General features: G+C 42.0%; 1 long non-coding RNA gene across 1 annotated transcript; it reads left to right on the top strand.

Annotated features, from left to right (window-relative positions):
* The first annotated feature begins 3,407 nt into the window (after window positions 1–3,407).
* LOC122548461 lies at window positions 3,408–18,854 on the top strand. The gene is made up of 2 exons (XR_006311243.1): window positions 3,408–6,296; window positions 18,502–18,854. It is a non-coding gene; the product is annotated as an uncharacterized LOC122548461 (long non-coding RNA).
* Window positions 18,855–20,435: the final 1,581 nt, after the last annotated feature.

Here is a 20,435-nt window from a genome sequence, read left to right as displayed (position 1 = left end):
CATGCAAAGTAAACTTCATTTGATCATCATTGCCCTTTTAAAATTAGATTTAAACATGACAGGTAAACATAAAAATCAAAGGGATAAGATTCACTTTACAGTTAGCTAAACCATATGTTTCTCAAGGTACTTCTTGTCTGACCAGAGTCTGGTGAAATGGGTACTTTGATTCCTGTCAGTGTCACTGTTTATTGCCCTTCCATCAGCATGAAATGCTTTATTGACCCAGGTTTGAGAATGAACAAAGGGCTGTAATTACACAATAAAATATATCCCCTTTGAACTAAGTAATTAAAATGAATTGTGTTCAAGCAGAATTTATTTCTGTTTACCACATCCTAATTTCCTATTAGTTTTACTCATGGGAAGACCTTTGAAACTGAAAAGATCATATGCATGACTTAGCTCATCTGGTTATATGTGCAAAAAAATCAGCATGTTGAGCAATAAGTTGAATCAGATGCTAAACAGGGATATGCTGGTAGATGAAAAGCAATTTGTTGTTAATGCTACTTATGTAGCTAAAAACACCTAAAGCAAACAATGTAATTAATATTAACACTCCTGAATTTGGCACAACAGTGCACTTATAATGTTTGCAACATCAAATAATAAATCTCCCTTTTCAATTAGTATTGCACTATTGAGCATTTCACTACTGTCTCTGACAGTTGCAAAATGCATCCATTTTGTATGGATTGTCTCAGACAGTTTTCAGTGTTTTTAAGTCATACTGTTGGTATTATGTCACCGGAAGACAATTCTGACCTTGTGCATTTGATACCTGTTCCAGAATTACAGATTTACCTGTTATCCCTGTTGTAATTCCACAACTGCACTGAATCAGTGCTTTGCTTTAGGGATGATTCGGAGATGCCGGTGTTGGACTGGGGTGTACAAAGTTAAAAATCACACAACACCACTTATTTCATGTGTAAATCACAAAACCTTTTTTTTAAAGTTGCCTTCTCTGGTTAGCTGTTAACAATGGTGATAGCAAGACAATATGTGGACCCCCTGTGTTCTCTGTCTATGCCATGATGTTTAGATTGATTCTAACCTAAAAAGTGAGATAACAGAGTTTTATATAAATTAATGCAGTTTTTGAGCTCAGAATTCTACATGAATGCATGCAGTTTTTGAGCAAAGTACAATGTAACTCTGCAAGTACAAATTCACCCCACAAAATATATGTGTGCATGTGGGTCTTTGTCTCTGTGTGTGTGTGTGTGTGCATGTGTGAGTGTGTGTCTATAAGGGTGTGTGTGGGTGTCTGTGTGCGCGTCTGTGTGTACCTGTGTCTGTGTGTATGTGAGAGTGTGTGTGTTAGGAATATCTGTATGTGTGTGTATGTGTAGTGCAATGGTGATCACCTGTAATGTGACATGAACCCAAGGTTCCGGTTGAGGCCCTCCCTATGGGTACCGAACTGAGCTATCAGCCTCTGCTCGGCCACTTTTCACTGCTGCCTGTCCCGAAGTCCACCTTGAAGGATGGTCACCCGAAGGTCCAAGGCTGAATGGGTGTCTTCTGTTCATTGTAATGTTAGTGGTCTGTTGTTAACACTTCAACTAAAGAGAAGCTGATATGTTTTAATGCCCATTGAGAACAGGCTACAGCATTCTTGCCCCAGTGCACATAGGCAAATTCAACAATTTTCTAATTCTACTTTGATATAATAATTTACAGACTCACATAAAATATTTTGAAATGTGCATACTTTGAGAAGTGTGAATAAATTTTCTTCCAAAGCTAATATAAGATCAAAGGGAAGCTTAGGATATGGTCGAATTACTTCAGTTAATGCAATTTTCTTCAGCCTGTCATGTTATAACAATGAGTTTAAAAATATCAACAGTCAAGAATTTTGTGCTGCTGATATTAACTGTTGAACTTGATGCATTTTTTTTCTTATCTGTAATTTTAACAGAGGAATTAGCCCCATTTTAAAAAAAAGCATTTAATGCTCCCATCAGACAGATGTACCTTTGTGCAAGCCTGTTATCACAAGCACTCCCATCATCTCTGATTTTTTTCCCAGTGTAATTGCAGGAGAAACAGAAATTTGTTTCTAATTAGCAGCCAGGAGGTCAGCAAAGTGAGCAGCTGGATTTGGTAGGAGCGTTCAGCCAAAAGCAAAAACAGGGAAGCTAGACAGGGACTGGTCAGAGGGAGGCTATTCCGGGACTGGTCAGAGAGAGGCTAGTCAGGGACTGGTCAGAGGGAGGCTAGTCAGGGACTGGTCAGAGGGAGGCTAGTCCGGGACTGGTCAGAGGGAGGCCAGTCTGGGACTGGTCAGAGGTAGGCCAGTCTGGGACTAGTCAGAGGGAGGCTCGTTCGGGACTGGTCAGAGAGAGGCTCGTTCGGGACTGGTCAGAGGGAAGCCAGCCTGGGACTGGTCAGAGAGAGGCTAGTCAGGGACTGGTCAGAGGGAGGCTAGTCCGGGACTGGTCAGAGGGAGGCCAGTCTGGGACTGGTCAGAGAGAGGCTAGTCCGGGACTGGTCAGAGAGAGGCTAGTCCGGGACTGGTCAGAGGGAGGCTAGTCCGGGACTGGTCAGAGGGAGGCCAGTCTGTGACTGGTCAGAGGGAGGCCAGTCTGGGACTGGTCAGAGGGAGGCCAGTCTGGGACTGGTCAGAGGGAGGCCAGTCCGGGACTGGTCAGAGAGAGGCTAGTCCGGGACTGGTCAGAGAGAGGCTAGTCCGGGACTGGTCAGAGGGAGGCTAGTCCGGGACTGGTCAGAGGGAGGCCAGTCTGTGACTGGTCAGAGGGAGGCCAGTCTGGGACTGGTCAGAGGGAGGCCAGTCTGGGACTGGTCAGAGGGAGGCCAGTCCGGGACTGGTCAGAGAGAGGCTAGTCCGGGACTGGTCAGAGAGAGGCTAGTCCGGGACTGGTCAGAGGGAGGCTAGTCCAGGACTGGTCAGAGAGAGGCTAGTCAGGGACTGGTCAGAGGGAGACCAGTCCGAGACTGGTCAGAAGGAGGCTAGTCCGGGACTGGTCAGAGGGAAGCTAGACTGGGACTGGTCTGAAGGAAGCTAGTCTAGGACTGCTAGCAGTAGTGGGAGGTTTAGCCATGGATGTTATTGTATTGCAGGGGCTTGTGGATGGGAGACCGGATCTGGATATGTCACAGGGAGGCCTAGCCTCAGCTGATTAATGTACTACTTGCTGCCAGACTCCAAGGGGAACAGATGGCCTCCAGCAAAAGCCAAATACTTTGAGAGGGAAATGATCATTGTGAAGAAAGGCTCTGCTCCATTTAACTGCACTACCCTTACAGTGCAGCACAGTGGCTCAGTGGTTAGCATTACTGCCTCACAGCACCAAGGAGCTGGGTTCAGTTCCACTCTCTGGTGTCTGTGTGGAGTTTGCACATTCTGCCGTGTCTGCTGGGTTTCCTCCCACAATCCAAAGATTGGCCATGCTGAATTGCCCATAGTGTCCAGGGATGAGCAGGCTAGACGGATTAGCCATGAGAAATATAAGGTTACAGGTTTTGGATAGAAGGAGTGGAATGCTCTTTGGAGGGTCGATGTAGACTCAAGGGGCTGAATGGCCTGCTTCCACGCTGTGAGGACTCTAGGATTTCCATCAGCAGTTAAAATCGACTCTAAAACATTTGTTGCAGAATGTCATCAGATCCCTTCAACAAAATTCTGGGACCCAGCACTAAAATATTAATTGATTAAGTTTCATGGCCAGTAAGTAATTGCTCCAGCCCTCACACCCTGCAACATGTGCCAGAATACATTTCTAACAGCATATTGATTGCTTTTTCTTTTTATGAACACACCCACTACCGAGAGCAAAAGGGCCATATGATTTCTATGTAATTGTGACAATTTAGGCTGCAGCATCTTGAATAGGCCATTAGCTGGGCTGTGTAGGTAGTCTGTGGTGCTTCCAATAAAACATAACATTTCTACCTCTGATGTGAATCATCCAATGCCTCGGAGTTGAAATCCTTACGTTCTTTTGACAGCACTGTTAAAATCCTGATATTTCATTTTCATCTTCATAGCAGCAATTTGGGCTGGGGAGGTTGGGGAACACATCTTGGTTTGGAAAATAAAGAAATAGAGCATGTTCATAAGGATTAAAAGAGTCAGTATATTGAGCAATGTTTAAGCTTACCCAGTGTCTGTTCACTTATGGATTGATGTTTAATGGTGCATGACGTATCAAGGTGACCATTTTTGTACAGCCATGGTGTCATTGGTATGTAAACAGAAGTGAATTTATATTTCTATTGGCATGAATTGGATATGCAATACAATATTACCTTGGTGAAGCAACATTAGAAGCTAGTAAGAATTAATACTGCTGTATTATTGTGACAGTAAGTTGACAAACACTTTCATTTGCTCCTATATCTGTGAGAATTCCATCATACAACGTAACAAATATCAGCAATGCCAAAACAAGGTTTATGGCTCTTCAATGAATTGCAAGGTGTACAAATGAACTCAGTGCAACTCTGCTGTCAAACTTTGCTACAGTAGCTTTTGAGTTTACTCTGTGTTGTGTATGTCCAGAGGTTTTAGTTAAAATATTTTAAAAGAAGGCTTCTTAATTTTGTACATAGTGAAGAGGAAAGAAGTCAAATATGGCTAAAATATTTTTTAATTTTACAACATGTTGCAGATTGGAGGTTTTTCTCCAGTAAATTAGAGATTTCACAGAAGAAACAGTTTGTGCATGCTGCATATGTTGTGACTTGAGAAAATTTATCAATGACTAAATGCCTTATACAAACAAATCTATAGTACATAACCCAGAGATAGTCTGAAAATAGTTAATCACAAATATGTGTGGACTTAATGCTGTTTTATGTCATACTACTCCGCTTGATTTGTCTGTCATTTCTGTATTTCTTAAAGAACCGTTAATCTTGTAAAATTGTGCTGTGTAACTCTCATTGCTTGAATTGAATGGCTTTGTATAAATCAATGTCATAAGCTGTTTCCTCTCTTGCCATATTTCCTAACACATTAAATATAGATGTTTGTAAATTCTCCATAATTGCTCGTTCATTCTGCGTGTCTTGATCTAATCAAGTCCAACAGGCATTTCATTCAGTTTACTGTGTTTAAAAAGTTCACTTCAAGTTATTGCAAGCTTCCTAACGATATCATAGCTCTTTTAGATAAAGTAAGTAAACTTTTTCAATTTGTTTGCAGTCTTCAGTGCAACCAAAGCGCCAAATATTGATCATTTTAAACTTGAATTTGCTACTGCAATTCACACATTTTTAAACTTTAATCAATCCTGAAGAAGCCGTGCAAATATCATTCATGATAAATGTTACATTATGTTTCAATTTGTGATCAAAATTATTAAGCACATTATGCTTACCATAATTTGAAATGCAGACTATAAAGTCTGAATTCTATTCATGTAAAATGTGACATGTGACACCCATCCTTGTGTGTTCTTGTTCAGTGCATTCTGCTAAATGTTGTCACTAAAGAACACTCTGATTATGCCAGGAAAGGAATTTATTAAAAATGCCTAAAATAAACTCATTATTGTTTCTCACTTTTAGAAAGATTACATCTTATTTCACTGCTTTTCTTTACTGTTTTGACTTATAATTCCCTTCACTTCATTGTTCTGATTTGTAAGACTCTTCACCACACATTTGTGCGTCATCAGTAATATTCCTAGCTCAGTTTCTGTGTATCTCTACTGTTCTGTCAATTGAAAATCCTCTTCTTGATTATTCTATAAATTAATTAATATTTAAATATTTGTGTTTATGTATGGAAGACAAGATTTGAGACTTTTTAATTCATTCATGGGACATAGGCATTGCCAGTATTTATTTCCGGTCCCGAATATCTCAGTTCCACATGCCCAGAACATTAATCGGGAGTACTATCCCACTGACATTACTTCACTGCTGTCCCAAAAGGTGATGGATAAACTTGAAATCATTTGCGATTGTGCTTTAGACCTGGGGTTCCTTTCCTGAACGTCAGTAAAGCCGAGGGACCCCTTCTAAAAGCAAAGAACTGAGCTCTCAAAAATTGTTTCTATGAAAATCAATTTACAACACATTGTCTTCTAAAGGTTGCATGGCTGCTGTTTGTAAGTGTCTTACCACAGGTGCTGGGAGTGTCTGCTCACAGTATACCTGGTGTAATGTCATTCGTGTGTAAAATTTGATTTAATGTTTGTTCTGCCGTTTTGGAGTTCAATGATTCAGCAAATGCCTTTTGTTAACCTCACAGCTGAGCACAAGTTAAACAGGAGAATCATGTTGCCCATTCTGTCTCCCACCACTGGCACTTTCAGGTTAGTTACTGAATTGATTAATACTGGGTGTTGAGTTTTAGAAATGATCATTGATTTCCAGTGTTCTTTACAGTTGCTGAAATCTACAGAGTGTAAAGAATCCTGGGAGATTCTTTATTCAGACTGCATGCAAATCACTCTGACTGTGAATAAGTAGGATGCACAGGGGACAGATTTATTAATTAATTTATGGTAAATAGATTTATTGTAAATTTGTTCATGGGATGTGGGTGTCACTGGCTGGCCAGAATTTATTGCCCATCCCTAATTGCCCTTGAGAAGATGGTGACAAGTTGTCTTGTTGAACTGCTACAGTCCACAGGCTGTAGGTAGACCCATAATGCTGTTAGAAAGATTTCTTGAATTTTAACACTGAAGAAACAGTGATATGTTTCCAAGTCAGGATGGTGAATGGCTTGGAGGAGAGCTTGCAGATGGTAGTGTTCCCATGTATCTGATGCCCTTGCCCTTCTAGTTAGTAGTGTTCATGGGTTTGGAAAGTGCTGTCTAAGAAGATTCAGTGGACTTGTACAGTGCATCTGTAGACCATACACACTGCTGCCACTGAGCATCAGTGATAGAGAAGTGTATGTAGTGCCAATCAAGTGGGCTGCTTTGTCCTGGATGGTGTTGAAGCTGCACTCATCCAGGCAAGTGAAGAATATTCAATCACCACTCCTGACTTGTGCTTTTAGATGATAGACAGGATTTGGGAGTCAGGAGATGAGTTACGCACTGCAGAATTCCTAGCCTCTGACCTGCTCTTGGAGCAACTGTATTTAAATGGCTGGTCCAGTTCAGTTTCTGATCAACGATAACCCCCAGGATGTTGATAGTGAAGGATTCAGTAATGGTAATGTCATTGAATGTCAAGGGGTGAATGATAGATTCTCTCTTGTTGGAGATCGTGGTTGCCTTGTACTTGTGTGCTACATGTCAACCAAAATCTGGAAATTGTTTAGGTCTTCCTGCACTTGGACATTGACTATTCAGTATCTGGGGAGTTGTGAATGGTGCTGAAATCTTTGCAATCATTCGTGAACATTCCCAATTTTAATCTTATGATGGAGAGTATGCTATTGATGAATCAGTGAAAGATGGTTATAACGAGGGCACTACCCTGAGGAACTCCTGCATTGAGATGACTGACCTCTATTTTCCATTATGCTAAGTATGACTAACCAATGGAGAGGTCTCCCCATTTCCATTGACTCCAGTTTTGTTAGGGCTCTGAAGGTGTGGCCTTAGTGTCATAGACAGGCAGTCTCACCTCACTTCTGCATTTCAGCTTTCCTGTCTATATTTGAACCAAATCTGTAATAAGTTCAGGAGATAGGTGACCGTGGCAGAACCCTAATTGAGTGTCAGCAGGGTAATGCTTCAGAAGTGATGCTTGAAAGCATTGTTACTGACCCCTTCTATCACTTTAGTGATTATTCGAGTAGACTGATGAAGCAGTAATTGGTCCGGTTGAATTTGTCCTGCTTTTTGCATGCAGGAGATACTGGGGAAATTTTCCATATTTTCAGATAGATGTTAGAGTTGTAACTGTACTGGAACAGCTTGAATAGGGGAGCAGCAGGTCAGTACTATTACCCAATGTTATTAATTTTATTAAAATAGACTTTGGAGTAATGTGACTTAAACATTTCTCACTTTTTTTTGTAAAAATACAAGTGACAATAAATTACCGTTCTGTTGTTATGGCCCACAGCTTTTGCAGTATCCAGTGCCTCCAGCCATTTTTGATTTTTAAAAATTCATTCGTGCAACTGTGGGCATCATTGACTAGGCCAGCCATTATTGTCCATCCCTAATTGCCCTGAGGTCTTTTTGTTAATGGTTAAACACATTTGCTGGAGGTGCGTGTAAGCCAGATCAGGTAAGGATGGCAGATTTCCTTTCTTAAATGAAGGTATTGAACCAGGTATGTTTTAACAACAGTCAACAGTGGTTACATACTTGCCCTTAGATTAGCTGGTTTTATTCCAGATTTTTAAAATTGAAATCAAGTTTGCAGTATGATGGGATTTGAACCCATGCCCTCGGTATTTTATTCTGGGCTTTCTGGTTTACTACACCAGCACCTTCCCTAAATATGAAGTAGCAATGACTGATACAATAAGAGTGCTGTGAATGAAGATGTGAATATTTGTGGAGCTTGCTCCTCCAGTGAATTGTTTAATTGTCCACCATCATTCATGAGTGGATGGGGCAGGACTACAGAGTTTAGATCTGATCCATTGATTGTGGAATCATTTAGCTCTGTCTATCACTTGCTGCTTATGCTGTAACACAATGCTTAATAAATGTAGTGATATGCAGCCATTTCACTTCAGAATAAAAGCAAAATATGGCGGGTGTTGGAACCTGAAATAAAAACCAAAAAGTGCCAGAAAAAATCAGCAGGTCTGGCAGCATCTGTGGAGATAGAAAGAGTTAATGTTTCAAATCTGATTTAACTGTTTTGCAAAAACATTCTTCTTTCTCTCCATAGATGTGGCCAGACCTGTTGAGTTTCTCCAGCAATTCCTGTTTTGTTGGCACCACTGTCTCTGCTAGTCTTCATTTGACCATAGTCGTCTTATTCGGTACTTCTCAGTGTGTGTTGTGCCGTTCGAAGTTGGTGCTTAATAAACATTCAGCATGTTGTATAATTTGAATTCTCTTCTTTTTAAATCATCTAAAGTTAAAAGGCTAAACTAATTTACAACATAAAGCTAAAAGCTTGAAAAACTCGCCATTGTTTTCTTTTCACAGTAAGCCTCTTGAGTTATAAATCACAAATGCTGAGTGCAAAACAGTATAATGGCCAACTCAGACTGGATTGATTCACCCTTCAGGTCTTTACAGAAATAGTCTGCAATTAAACAATGCAAATGTAGTTTTTTTCAAGCCTATGACCAAGTGATATATCTAACTTGACAAGTAAGGATGCACCTACAGCCAAAGGCATGGCCATATGATGTTTGAGTGTCTTACGCCAATTATAATTCAGGTGAATGCAATACAGGGTATTAGTATAATTGATTAATATGCTTCAATTACTTCATTGTGCCGCTCCAATCTAATGTTTTGAAAATAAACTGAATACTGCAAGTATGTTATATGATATGTGCAGAAGGCTTGGTGCTGACTAAATGGATTCTGTACAAATCACTTCCTCTCCGGCATAGATGAAATTGTTTGCAACTTCCTTGGATTACAGTATAATGTGGAAAATGTTAGCTAGTTCCCCGATCACCAATTCCTTTTGAATCTGGATGGTAATATTCCCAGACGAGAAGGGAGGAACTAACTCCCCTTTTCTATGTAACTGTCCTCAATTCAGTTGCACTCAACAAGGTTAACTTAACACAAGGGAGTCCTTCCTTTGTGAATATCTTCTCCAGTTCCAATGTATTTATGTTTTAAAAGGACCCAAAACAACTTGGTTTTATCAGGTTCAGTCAAGAATGAGTTTATCAGTTACTAGGCCACATGGGAAAATGATAAAATGTAACACATAATCAAATCCAGGTCAGAAATGTAAGGTGAGCAAACATATAACGAGAAAAGAGATCCTGAGATCAGTCTTTGGCCTGCCTGTGAGGAGAATTTCTGGGTTGGAGTTAAAAAGTAGGGAGATTTTACAACAATACCAGCCACAGCTGGAGCACTGTGACCAGTTTTGGGTTTCTTACCGAAGGAAGGATAAACTGGCCTTGCAAGCAATCCAGGGAAGGTTCACTAGGTTGATCCAGTTTATGGAGAGGTTAGGAGGTTGGCCCTGTGTTCAGTGGAATTTAGAAGTTTGGGAAGTCACCTTACTAAAAACACACAAGATTCTCAGAAGGTTTGACAGGGTGTAATTTTTCCATCTGAGGAAGAGTCTGGGACCACAGGGCATAATGTCAGAGTAAGGGGTCACCCGTTTAAGTCAGAGATGAGGAATGTTTTCACTCAGAGGGTAGTGAATCTGTGGAATTCTCTACCACAGGAAGCTGTGGAGGCTGGGTCATTAAGTATATTTAAGGCTGAGCTAGATTTTTAATCAGAAAGAGAATCAAGGGTGATGTAGAAAAAAAAATGAGTTGATCATTGCCACATCAGCTTTAATCTCATTAAATGGTGAAGAAGACTTGATGGGCTGAATGGCCTACTTTTGCTCCTATGTCGTTTGGTCCTGGAGATGGTGAAGTGTTGATGCTGACATTGGTCAGTTGACCTGGAGATTCTTGGTTCTTCAAGTAGCCGAAGGAATTTGTCCTGTTACCTTTTTGATAGCAACTTTGCTGAGTTGTGACTCGTTTCCAACAATCAGTGAGAGAGGAACCTTTTCTTCAGCTGGCAACTGCAGGGGTGTCTGGTGGATGTTCCTCAGCTGTGACCTTCACAGCCCACACCAGCTGCTACGCCATGTGAGATTCGGCCGTCTCCCTCGGGATCGGGATTGGGAATGGGAATATCAGAAAGTCGCAGAGTTCCATTCTCAGAATTTAAATTTGCAGCCACCTTTGTTCAGTGTGTCCTTTATTTCTAGTTTTTTAACCAAAAAAAACCTGTCTGAAATCCATTCGTAATGACTGAGAGTAATCAGGGCTATGATCCATTGCCATGACACTTCACTGCACTATGAATGAATTCTGATTCATTCTCATTTCATTCCAAAAGGGCAGGGTTAAAAAAAAAATTGTATATAAACCACAAACACATTCACATACACGTTCTCCTAGTCCTGGTAAATGTTATCTTTTCAATTCTGACCTGATCTCTCTACATTTTGGATAAGGCTTCAGTGATACATTTGGTTTCCCATTCATTTTTAGGTTGTGCAAATGGGGGATAAGGAAAGACTTGGCTTTTAGCCTAAACCTTTCCACAAGGGGTAATGTCTTCTGGTTAGTATAGACTGTGGAACTCTCCGTGCCCATTTCAGACATAGATTTCAAAGTGTTTGTGAGCTGATAATACACCAGCGGTTTCCTTCTGTACTGAGGAGAATGCTTGTTTAGATTTTGGGGGAAATACCCAATTGGTGTCTATTCTGGATTGGTCTGTCTGAAAAAGGAAAATGAAAGTGTGTGCTGCAGATGCTGGAGATTAGAGTCAAAATTAGAATGGTTCTGGAAAAGCACAGCTGGTCAGGCAGCATCCGAGGAGCAGGAGAATCGACATTTCAGGCAAAAGCCTTCATCGTGAATTCTCCTGCTCCTCGGATGCTGCCTGACCTGCTGTGCTTTTCCAGCACCACTCTAATCTTGAAAAAGGAAAAGCCCAGCATTAATGTCACTCGAATGGAAGGTAACTTACAGTGCTGGTTAACATTTGGAGCTGCTGTTAAAATGACCTGCAGATTCTCAAAAGGTGTTTGTTTCTCTCTGTAGTAGGTCTGACAGTGGAGTGGCTATTCTGCTAATGTTTGGGACAAGCTTCCAATAGAACCTTTATGTCCCTGAGAGCCTCACAATTTCCTAATCTGTTCTGGGAATGGCGGACTGTGCTACTGCTTGCACCATTGCACCCCTGGGAGCCCACTATGGTTCCCTGGACAGGACAGGACTCTTGGGCTTTACTGAACTTGCTCATTGTGAGATTGACCAGATTATCTGACTATACTCCCTGGAAGAGAGTTTCCAGTTGCTATATGTGCATTTATTTCCCAAGCATTGCAGCCCAATAGGAACTCACCTAAAAGCACTATGCAATGAGAGAAGCCAGCCACGATCTGCTTCATCAGCCTTTAAAAGGTGGTCGGAGCGATTTGGAGACTGAATGACATTATAAGATACCATTGTAGCTCAACTGGAGTTACAAAGGCAGAGATTTCCTTCAGAATTCAGTCAAGGAGTCCTGCCAGTGTCCATTGAGTGAATCAATCGTTCTGATGTAGACTGATTTACCTACCCTATAATGCAGTCTTTCAGCTAGGGGTATTGAACTTGAGTCAATTCAATAACTTATCAGGAATCAGAACCATCCAGACCAGCTTGGGCATGAGCACAACTAGGGAGCTCCAACTCTGCTGATTAGCTCTATTAGTCAGTGCTCCAGTGCGGGGTTATTCTCCTCCCAAACCGGGGTCAGCATCTCTGGGCCAGTCAATAGGCATGTTGATTTGTAGCAGTGCCTCCAACATTCACATCACATGGAACTAGCATGGTGCAGCCAGGCCCCTCCCTGCATACATCTTGAAATGCGGTGAGCAGCTCACCAGGCCGGCTCACTATTCTGCACTGAGCTTGACTAATGTGGTATCTATCTATATTGGTTAGCCACATGGTAGGTTTGAGGCTGGTCTCACATCTCCCTCTAAATCTTCCCCACTTCCAGCTATAGGTTGGTCACAATGAGACAGGACATTACCACTTTAATGATAATATTCCAAGACACACCCTTTGTATTCTGCCAGATCTGGGGTCACAATTTGATGGTGTACCTCTCTGATCCTCTTTGCTATTTTGCACAAACCAGTGAACTAGGATTTTAAGGGTTCACCAAATATTGGTTTGGAGCGTGAACCCCTGGTCACCTGAGAGAAAGGTTTGGGCCTTGGCATGTTTGTCGGCCTGTTTTTTTTTCACGTCTGGGAGATTTTCACGAATTCTCTGGTCATATCACAGTCTTAATTCACTCATTGAACAGCACTCTCTAGTCACACACAAAGAACTGTTCATTCTATTCTAAAAGCCTCTCCTTTATTAATTGAAGAAGCCCTCACTTTTGGTGCCTACTACACCAACTCAAATTGAATGAACCCAGTGGATGAGTCCCTGGCAGCAAACAGAACAAAACATGTCATGGGGATACTCATGGCAGTGTGAGCTGATCATTGTTTTCAGGGTCTGGTGTCATTGTCCCAGTGGCCCCTGTGAATGTGAGTGATACGCTGAGGATGTCTGGTTATCCGTTTCTCCCTGGAATATCTTAAACATGACACTTGAGCCTTGATCCAACTGAATCTCAATGGGCAGACCATACCAGCTGAAGAATTGGGTCAAGCCCCTCACGAGTAGGACCCATTAAGGACACCAGTGGGAATTTGTGTAGGGAGCCGAAGGATGAAGGGAGGGTTCCACTTTGTGTCAGTATTCACTAGCAGGAAGGACAATACAGTGGGTATAGAAACCAGGGAGAAGGACAGTACTTAAACAAGTTAGTGTACACAGAGAAGGTTCATAGTGATATAGTCTGCTTTAAAGTAGATAAATGTCCAGGGCGGGAGGAAATTTAACACAGGCTCTTGACTCCGAGAGGGAGGAAACAGTAGCAGCGCTGGCAATAATTTTTAATTCCTCTCTGACCACAGGAGAAATGCCAGAAGACTGGAGAACAGACAATGTGGGGCCACTATTTAAGAAGGAAGTAAGGCATAAACCAGGACACTATAAGCCAGTCAGTCTAACCTCAGGGAAACTACTGAAGCAATTCTGAGGAACAGCATTAACCTGCACATGGAGAGGCAGGGATTAATCAAGAACAGTCAGTATGGTTTTGTTAAGGGACAGTCACGTCTGACCAACCTGAATGAACTTTTCAGAGAGGTGATCAAGTGTGTTTATACAAGCAATGTATTTGATTTCTCCTACTTAGACATCAGCAAGCCTTTTGATCGCTACAATACTTCACTAAGGTATCTTGGCAGCACCTCTAGCTGATGGTTCATTTCCCCTCCTCACTTGCAGGGGATCTCCATTTCCACTGTGGCAGCAACTTATTGGTAAGGCAATATGATCTGGGGATTCAGTGTGAGCACTTGGAGCTGATGTTTCTAACGGGTGGGTCAGCTTGCCGGGCTGCTACCAAAGAGGATTGAGTTATTACGTTCTCATTGTCTTTGAGTTTCTGGACAAAGGCGATTTCAGATAATAGGTGAGGAGGGTCTCCTGCTTGCATCCTGCAAAGATGGAGCTTGGCTGGTCATAGACAGTATGGTCACACAGTCAGGGAAGATACTAGCACCTTCAGTCTCCCAGACCTCAGTAACCATCCCAGAGGCCACTGGGAATGCTACTGATTGTGTCAGATCATTGCCAAGAAGGACAACCCCATTGATATCTCCCTGCTCTGGACAAAAGATGTCCAAATGGACCTGATGAAGGGAAATGGGCATGTAGCCAGTTCCCCCCCATCCTTCTCCTCAATCTACTTTACCAACACCTTGCCACTTCACCACACACTCTAGTAGGAAGGTCAGGCCTTATCCTTTGTAGGAGAGTTTTGCAGACCCCAATATCCCTTATTACAGACTTGCTCGCGTCATCCTGGAGAAACATGGCCACACTTCCTTCAGACACAAAGTCCTGGTTGCTGTCAGGGATTTGCTTAATCTCACGCATGCACTCTGGATTACTGATACACAGATGCATAGTCCCAGTCAAAGCTGTGGCCTGACCTGCCAGATTCTCTGACTGACTCCCATCCTTTACGCGGGATGTCTGCACCCTGATAAATCCCATTTGTCCTTTTACGTAGTCTCCAGCCTGGACAAGCCTTACCTTCCAGCAGTTAAAAAACACAGGCTTCACCTCTCTATCCTGTGGAGGGGGCCCCCCAGTGTTTCCCTGTCTGCCATGGCCACTCTGTTTCCTCCCATTTTCTGCACCTCCATCTTTTCCAGTTGGTTGAGGGAGAGATGTGGGAGAGGGTCTACTCTGGAACAGGGGTTTATCGATCAGCCTAGCATCTGCTACCCACTGTTCCCCAAGCGTGTGTTCTTATTGACAGTGGGTTCTGCTTTAAATGCCTGTGTGCACAGGTCAAAAGAAAGTGGCTTAAGCCTTTTAAATTCCAGGTATATCTGGTCAGACTTTTTGCTGAGGGCATCAAATTTCTTAGAGTGCACGTCAAAACATTTGACTTGTACATTCTTAAAAAGTGCCCTTTTTTGCTGGGTCAGAGTCAAAGGGGCATTCCTAATGCAGGAGGGAGTAAACATTGTGAGCCTTTCCATTGGGTTAACTCTGCAGTAATGAGGACCAATATGGGACTGGTCACCTTAACTACCTGCTGGTAACCACACTCAAGCTAAAGAAGGACTTTTGCCTCTCCTTCCTCAAGCTTAGAGGTGAATTTAGCAAACTGAGATGACTCAGCCCTCAATTCTGAGCTAGTGAAGCTATCTTCACAGGGCACAGTAGAATTCCTGCCCCCAGCTCGCACTGCTTTAGCCTAAACTCCCTTTCATTCTCTCCGTCCTGAAAGTTGCCCTCAACTCTCAAGGGCCTTTCCTCTTTCACTTTCCTATCTCTTTCTCTGACCCTTTCCTTGTCTTTTTCATGAAAATCTACTTTCTGCTGCTCCAATTTTAATCTCTTTGCTGCCATTCTCTCCATTTCATTCTTCTCACTTTCATTAGTACCACTACCACACAATTTCTACAACTGAGTTGTTAGTTGGCCTCCCATTATTGCTGAAGCATTAGGGGATTACAGGGTTTTTTTTTGCATTGTATCTGTTCCTTTGCAGTGTTTGAAGTTCAGTGACACTATCCAAATGCAACATTCATGGAGTCTCTTGGGATTGAACTACTGAACTACGTTGTCAGAATTTGCAATCATTGGCTTGCACGTCCTTCTTATTTTTTTAACAAAGTAAAATGATCTTACTTAAAACTTCAATATGTTTATAAGATATTTTGTAGGACTGTGATCTGTTGTCATGACAGTAGGTGCTGGAGGAGGGATAATAAAGACTGGGAGACGCGATCTCAGCAGGAATCTTTGTTCCATGGTCAAGAGCACACTCCTGCAACTAGAGTGGAGGCTGTCAGGTGCAGAGGCAGTCTGGATGAAAGGCCAGCCATGGTGCTCCAGCACAAAGAAATGAATAAAGGAACACAACAAAAGACAACCCTCCAGCTCTCACCTGACAAAACCCCCAAAATATACAGAGAGAAAATAAGGACTGCAGATGCTGGAGATCAGAGTCAAAGAGTGTGGTGATGGAAAAGCATGGCTGGTCAAGCAGCATCCGAGGAGCAGGAGCATAAGCTCTTCATTGTGAATTCTCCTGCTCCTCAGATGCTACCTGGCAAGCTGTGCTTTTCCAACACCACACTCTTTGACTCCAATATACACACCACATCCATTTCAACTAATGCCACTCAAGTCCCCCACCCACCTACATGGGCTATCATATCTACATGCCAATATAGACCCTTGTACACATGCCCACACGGCTCCTCAAAGTGTGTGTACTTGACTGCATGACCCCTTAAAAGCCCTATGACAAGTTGTGCCAGCCCATGCTCTTATACCTACCACCATCAACTCATTTGGCATCATCAAGGTCAGATTTCAGGACCCATGCTCGGATTTTAAAACATGCTGAAAATGTTTAAAATCCAATCACTGTATTTGACTTTCTTTCATTCCTAGTTAAAAACAAGCATTGGAATTCATAGTCCCACGTCAAAGAGATTGTTGCCACTTGGAGGTGTCAATCAAACTGGAAGATGAGTATAATAACAGACCATAAGATATAGGAGCAGAATTTAGTCCATTGAGTGTGCTCCATCATTCAATTATGGCTTGCAATTTTCTCCACCGCGTTCTCCTGCCTTTGTCCCATTATTCTTGATCACCTTCGCAATCTAGAACCTATGTTTCCCAGACTTAAATACACTCAATGATTTGGCCTCCATAGCCATGTGCGGCAATGAGTTCCACAGATTCACCACCCTCTGGCTGAAGAAATCCCTCCTCATCTTAGGACTAAAGTGTCACGCCTTCACTCAAACTCAGTAAAAATGGCCTCAACTAATTCCCCCGGATTATAAATCTATAACATGAATAGTTTTGGTCCTAACACAGACCCCTGTGCAACCCAATGAGCAGTTGGCAAGTCAGCTCTAACTCATCAAGGCTTTGCCATGGAGGCTGCATCAGTGAGCTGTTGTTTAATTCTAAAATAGTGCAGTGCCCTGGACATGATCCTTATGCCTGCACAGGGCAGGTTTCCGGATATGAATACTAGCAAGTGGATTGTTTAGTCTGACTCATAGTTTTAAATTGGAAGTTACTGTAATAACAAGTACGCTCTGGATTATTCAGTAGTGCTGTCCAATTGTGCCACCACATCCTAATGTTAGTCATTATATATTGAGTTTTAGAAGCAAATATTTGCTGAGTGCAGTTAGTATTCTGCCAATTATGAACAATGAATGAGACAAGCTGTTTGATATGTCCTTTTGACAGTTCAAAATTTCTACTAATCTCTGTGTGAAAAAAGTATTCTCCAATTTTATTGCTGAATGAAAGAATTGCAGGTGCTGGAAATCAGCAACAAAAAAATTGTTGGAATATCTTGGCGGGTCTAGCAGCATGTTGGAGAGAAATCAGGGTTTAACGTTTCAGATCCAGTGACCCTTCCTCACAAAGTTGCTGAATAGCCTGATTTTAAATTTCTAAATTTAGACTAGATAAAGTATATGTGACAGCAAAATATACACCCAATGAGCATTAGGACACTGCAACTCAAACGATCTCACTTTATGAATGAAAGGTTGCAGCAACAGATCACATTTTCTTCAAAAGACGAGTGACATGGCTAATTTTTCATCTTTTTGCTTTCGATTTTCTCTTCCTTGTTACCAAAGTACATAACTCAATGATCATGTTTTGTGGTTCCCTGTCTATATTTTCCTCCAACAGTCATGTTGCTTGTTCTATTTTGCTACACAGTGTTGTGTGTTACACGTGGAGTGATGGCACACTTCGGAGCACGGCAACGCTAATGATCTCTGTTGATATATTGTATTTCATTACAGGAAGGAATTGAGTGAGTGCCCATTTTTGTTACTAACTTGCAATCGGCTTTTGATTTAGCACTGCTATTTATAATTATTCAATCTCTTCTGCCCTGCTTAATATGATTTTACTATTGACTTGAATGGGGCATTGTCTCACACCCCCACCCTTTCTTAACCTCACTTTCTTTTGAAAATTAGCTGGGGGAATGAGATTTTACATTTAGGATTTGACCTGATCTTAACTATCCCTTCCCACAAATCTTTCCGCTTGACATAGAGCTTTAATTGATCCTGCCTAAGTGTTGCTGTACTACACAGAGGGAAGTTCAAGTAAATTATAATGAATCTTAATAGTTGTGAAATACAGTCTACTGCAGCACAGGTGGCACATATGATTAGTAGAGTATCAAGCAGATTGGAATGAACCATTAAAATAACTACTTGTAATAACAACAAACTATATTGCTTTTCCAGAAAATCTGCTAAGGTGCCACACAAGAGCATTACGAAGCAAAATTTGATACTGAATTACTGAATCAGATATTAAGTCAGATAAACAAAATCTTGGGTCAAACAGTTGCCTCAAAAGAGAAAAGACAGTATGTGACCTGAACCTGATATGATGTGTGTATGCCTTCAAGGAAGTGTATCTGAAATTGGTGCCAATCATGACACATCTCATCAGGATATAATGTATTACTCCCATGGCTCATCATCAATCTATAAGCAGCAGCGGTCAGAGACAGATGGACAATACTTAGGTCCCAATGAATGTTATTTGTATATTGTCTCATTCAAATAAAGAACTGGCAGTGTAGTTTCACCATGTTTTGTGGGTGATTGATAAATCTATGTCCAAAAGAAGAATGTAACATAGTAGCAGCATGCAGCTTTTTAATTTTTTAAGTGCACCGTCCATTACACAATGGTAGTTTGATTTTTAAAATTTGACCAAGCAGAAATCAAGCTTCAACTGCTTCACATCTGACAGGAGGAAAGGGCTGCTGTGAAAGTGATGAAGATACCAAGCCTCACCATATGTAACATTGGATCAGGAATAGCCCATTTCATCTGATTAAACCCAGCCTTCCATTTAATTAGGTCGTGGCTGAGCATCTGCACTGACAGCATTTTCACACGATGTCCATATCTCGTGATGGGCATTCTGCAGTTCCACGCCTTCATTCTGGGATTGCACTTTCCTGGAGCAAGCACGCATCAGCTGCCAGTGAGATTACTCCAATCGGGGAGCGCTCAAATAGTAAACTCTACATGCTGCAAGGTCTTTGCAGGGACAAAAATTAAATGACAACATCTGGAGGGTCTCACTGTGAGCACACTTCACAGATGGTGGGGGCAAGGCACCTCAGTCTGCTTCAGAGGAAGTTGAAACACTGTAGACTGAGCAGGGGGTTAATTCCACCCACAGGAGAAACCATTAAAAAGACTTATTTGACTGTTTGCTTGCTCATTTCAAGCAAGCAGCAAAATTCCCACCTAAAGCCATTTTCTGCGCCTGAACTTGGAGCAAAAATAGGGGCAATAATTAATCAGAGTGCTCAAGATCAGCACTATTGCAATCAAGGAGCAGCCTTAAACAGCAAAGATAGTAGCCACTAAAGGTACTGCAATTCTACAGTCATAGAGATGTACACATGGAAACAGACCCTTCAGTCCAACTTGACCATGACAACTAGTTATCCTAATCCGATCTAGTCCCATTTGCCAGCATTTGGCCCATATCTCTCTAAAACCTTCCTATTCATATACCCGTCCAGCTGCCTTTTAAATGCTTTAATTATACCAGCCTCCACCACTTCCTCTGGCAGCTCATTCCATACATGCACCACCCTCTGCATGAAGAAGCTGCCCCTTAGGTCCCTTTCAAATCTTTCTCCTCTCACCCTAAATTTATGCCCTCTAGTTCTGGACTCCCCAACACAGGGAAAAGACCTTGTCTATTTACCCTATGCATATCCTTCATGATTTTATAAACGTCTATAAGGTCACCCTTCAGCCTCCGACGCTCCAGGGAAAACAGCCTCCATCTGTTCAGCCTCTCCCTATAGCTCAAATCCTCCAACCCTGGCAACATTCTTGTAAATAAATCTATTCTGAACTCTTTCAAGTTTCACAATGTCCTCCCTATGGGAGGGAGATCAGAATTGCACACAATATTGCAAAAGTGGCCTAACCAATGTCCTGTATAGCTGCAACATGACCTCCCAAGTCGAGAGTGTGGTGCTGGAAAAGCACAGCAGCTCAGGCTGCATCCAAGGAGCAGAAGAATTGACATCAGAAATGAAGAGCTTATGCCCAAAACGTCGATTCTGCTGCTCCTCGGATGCTGCCTGATTTGCAGTGCGTTTCCAGCACCACACTCTCGACTCTGATCTCCAGCACCTGCA

The sequence above is a fragment of the Chiloscyllium plagiosum genome, chromosome 3, assembly GCF_004010195.1.
Source record: "Chiloscyllium plagiosum isolate BGI_BamShark_2017 chromosome 3, ASM401019v2, whole genome shotgun sequence".
Taxonomy (NCBI): domain Eukaryota; kingdom Metazoa; phylum Chordata; class Chondrichthyes; order Orectolobiformes; family Hemiscylliidae; genus Chiloscyllium; species Chiloscyllium plagiosum.
The sequence above is the reverse complement of the archived record's forward strand: the minus strand, read 5'-3'. Positions and strand labels throughout refer to the sequence as shown.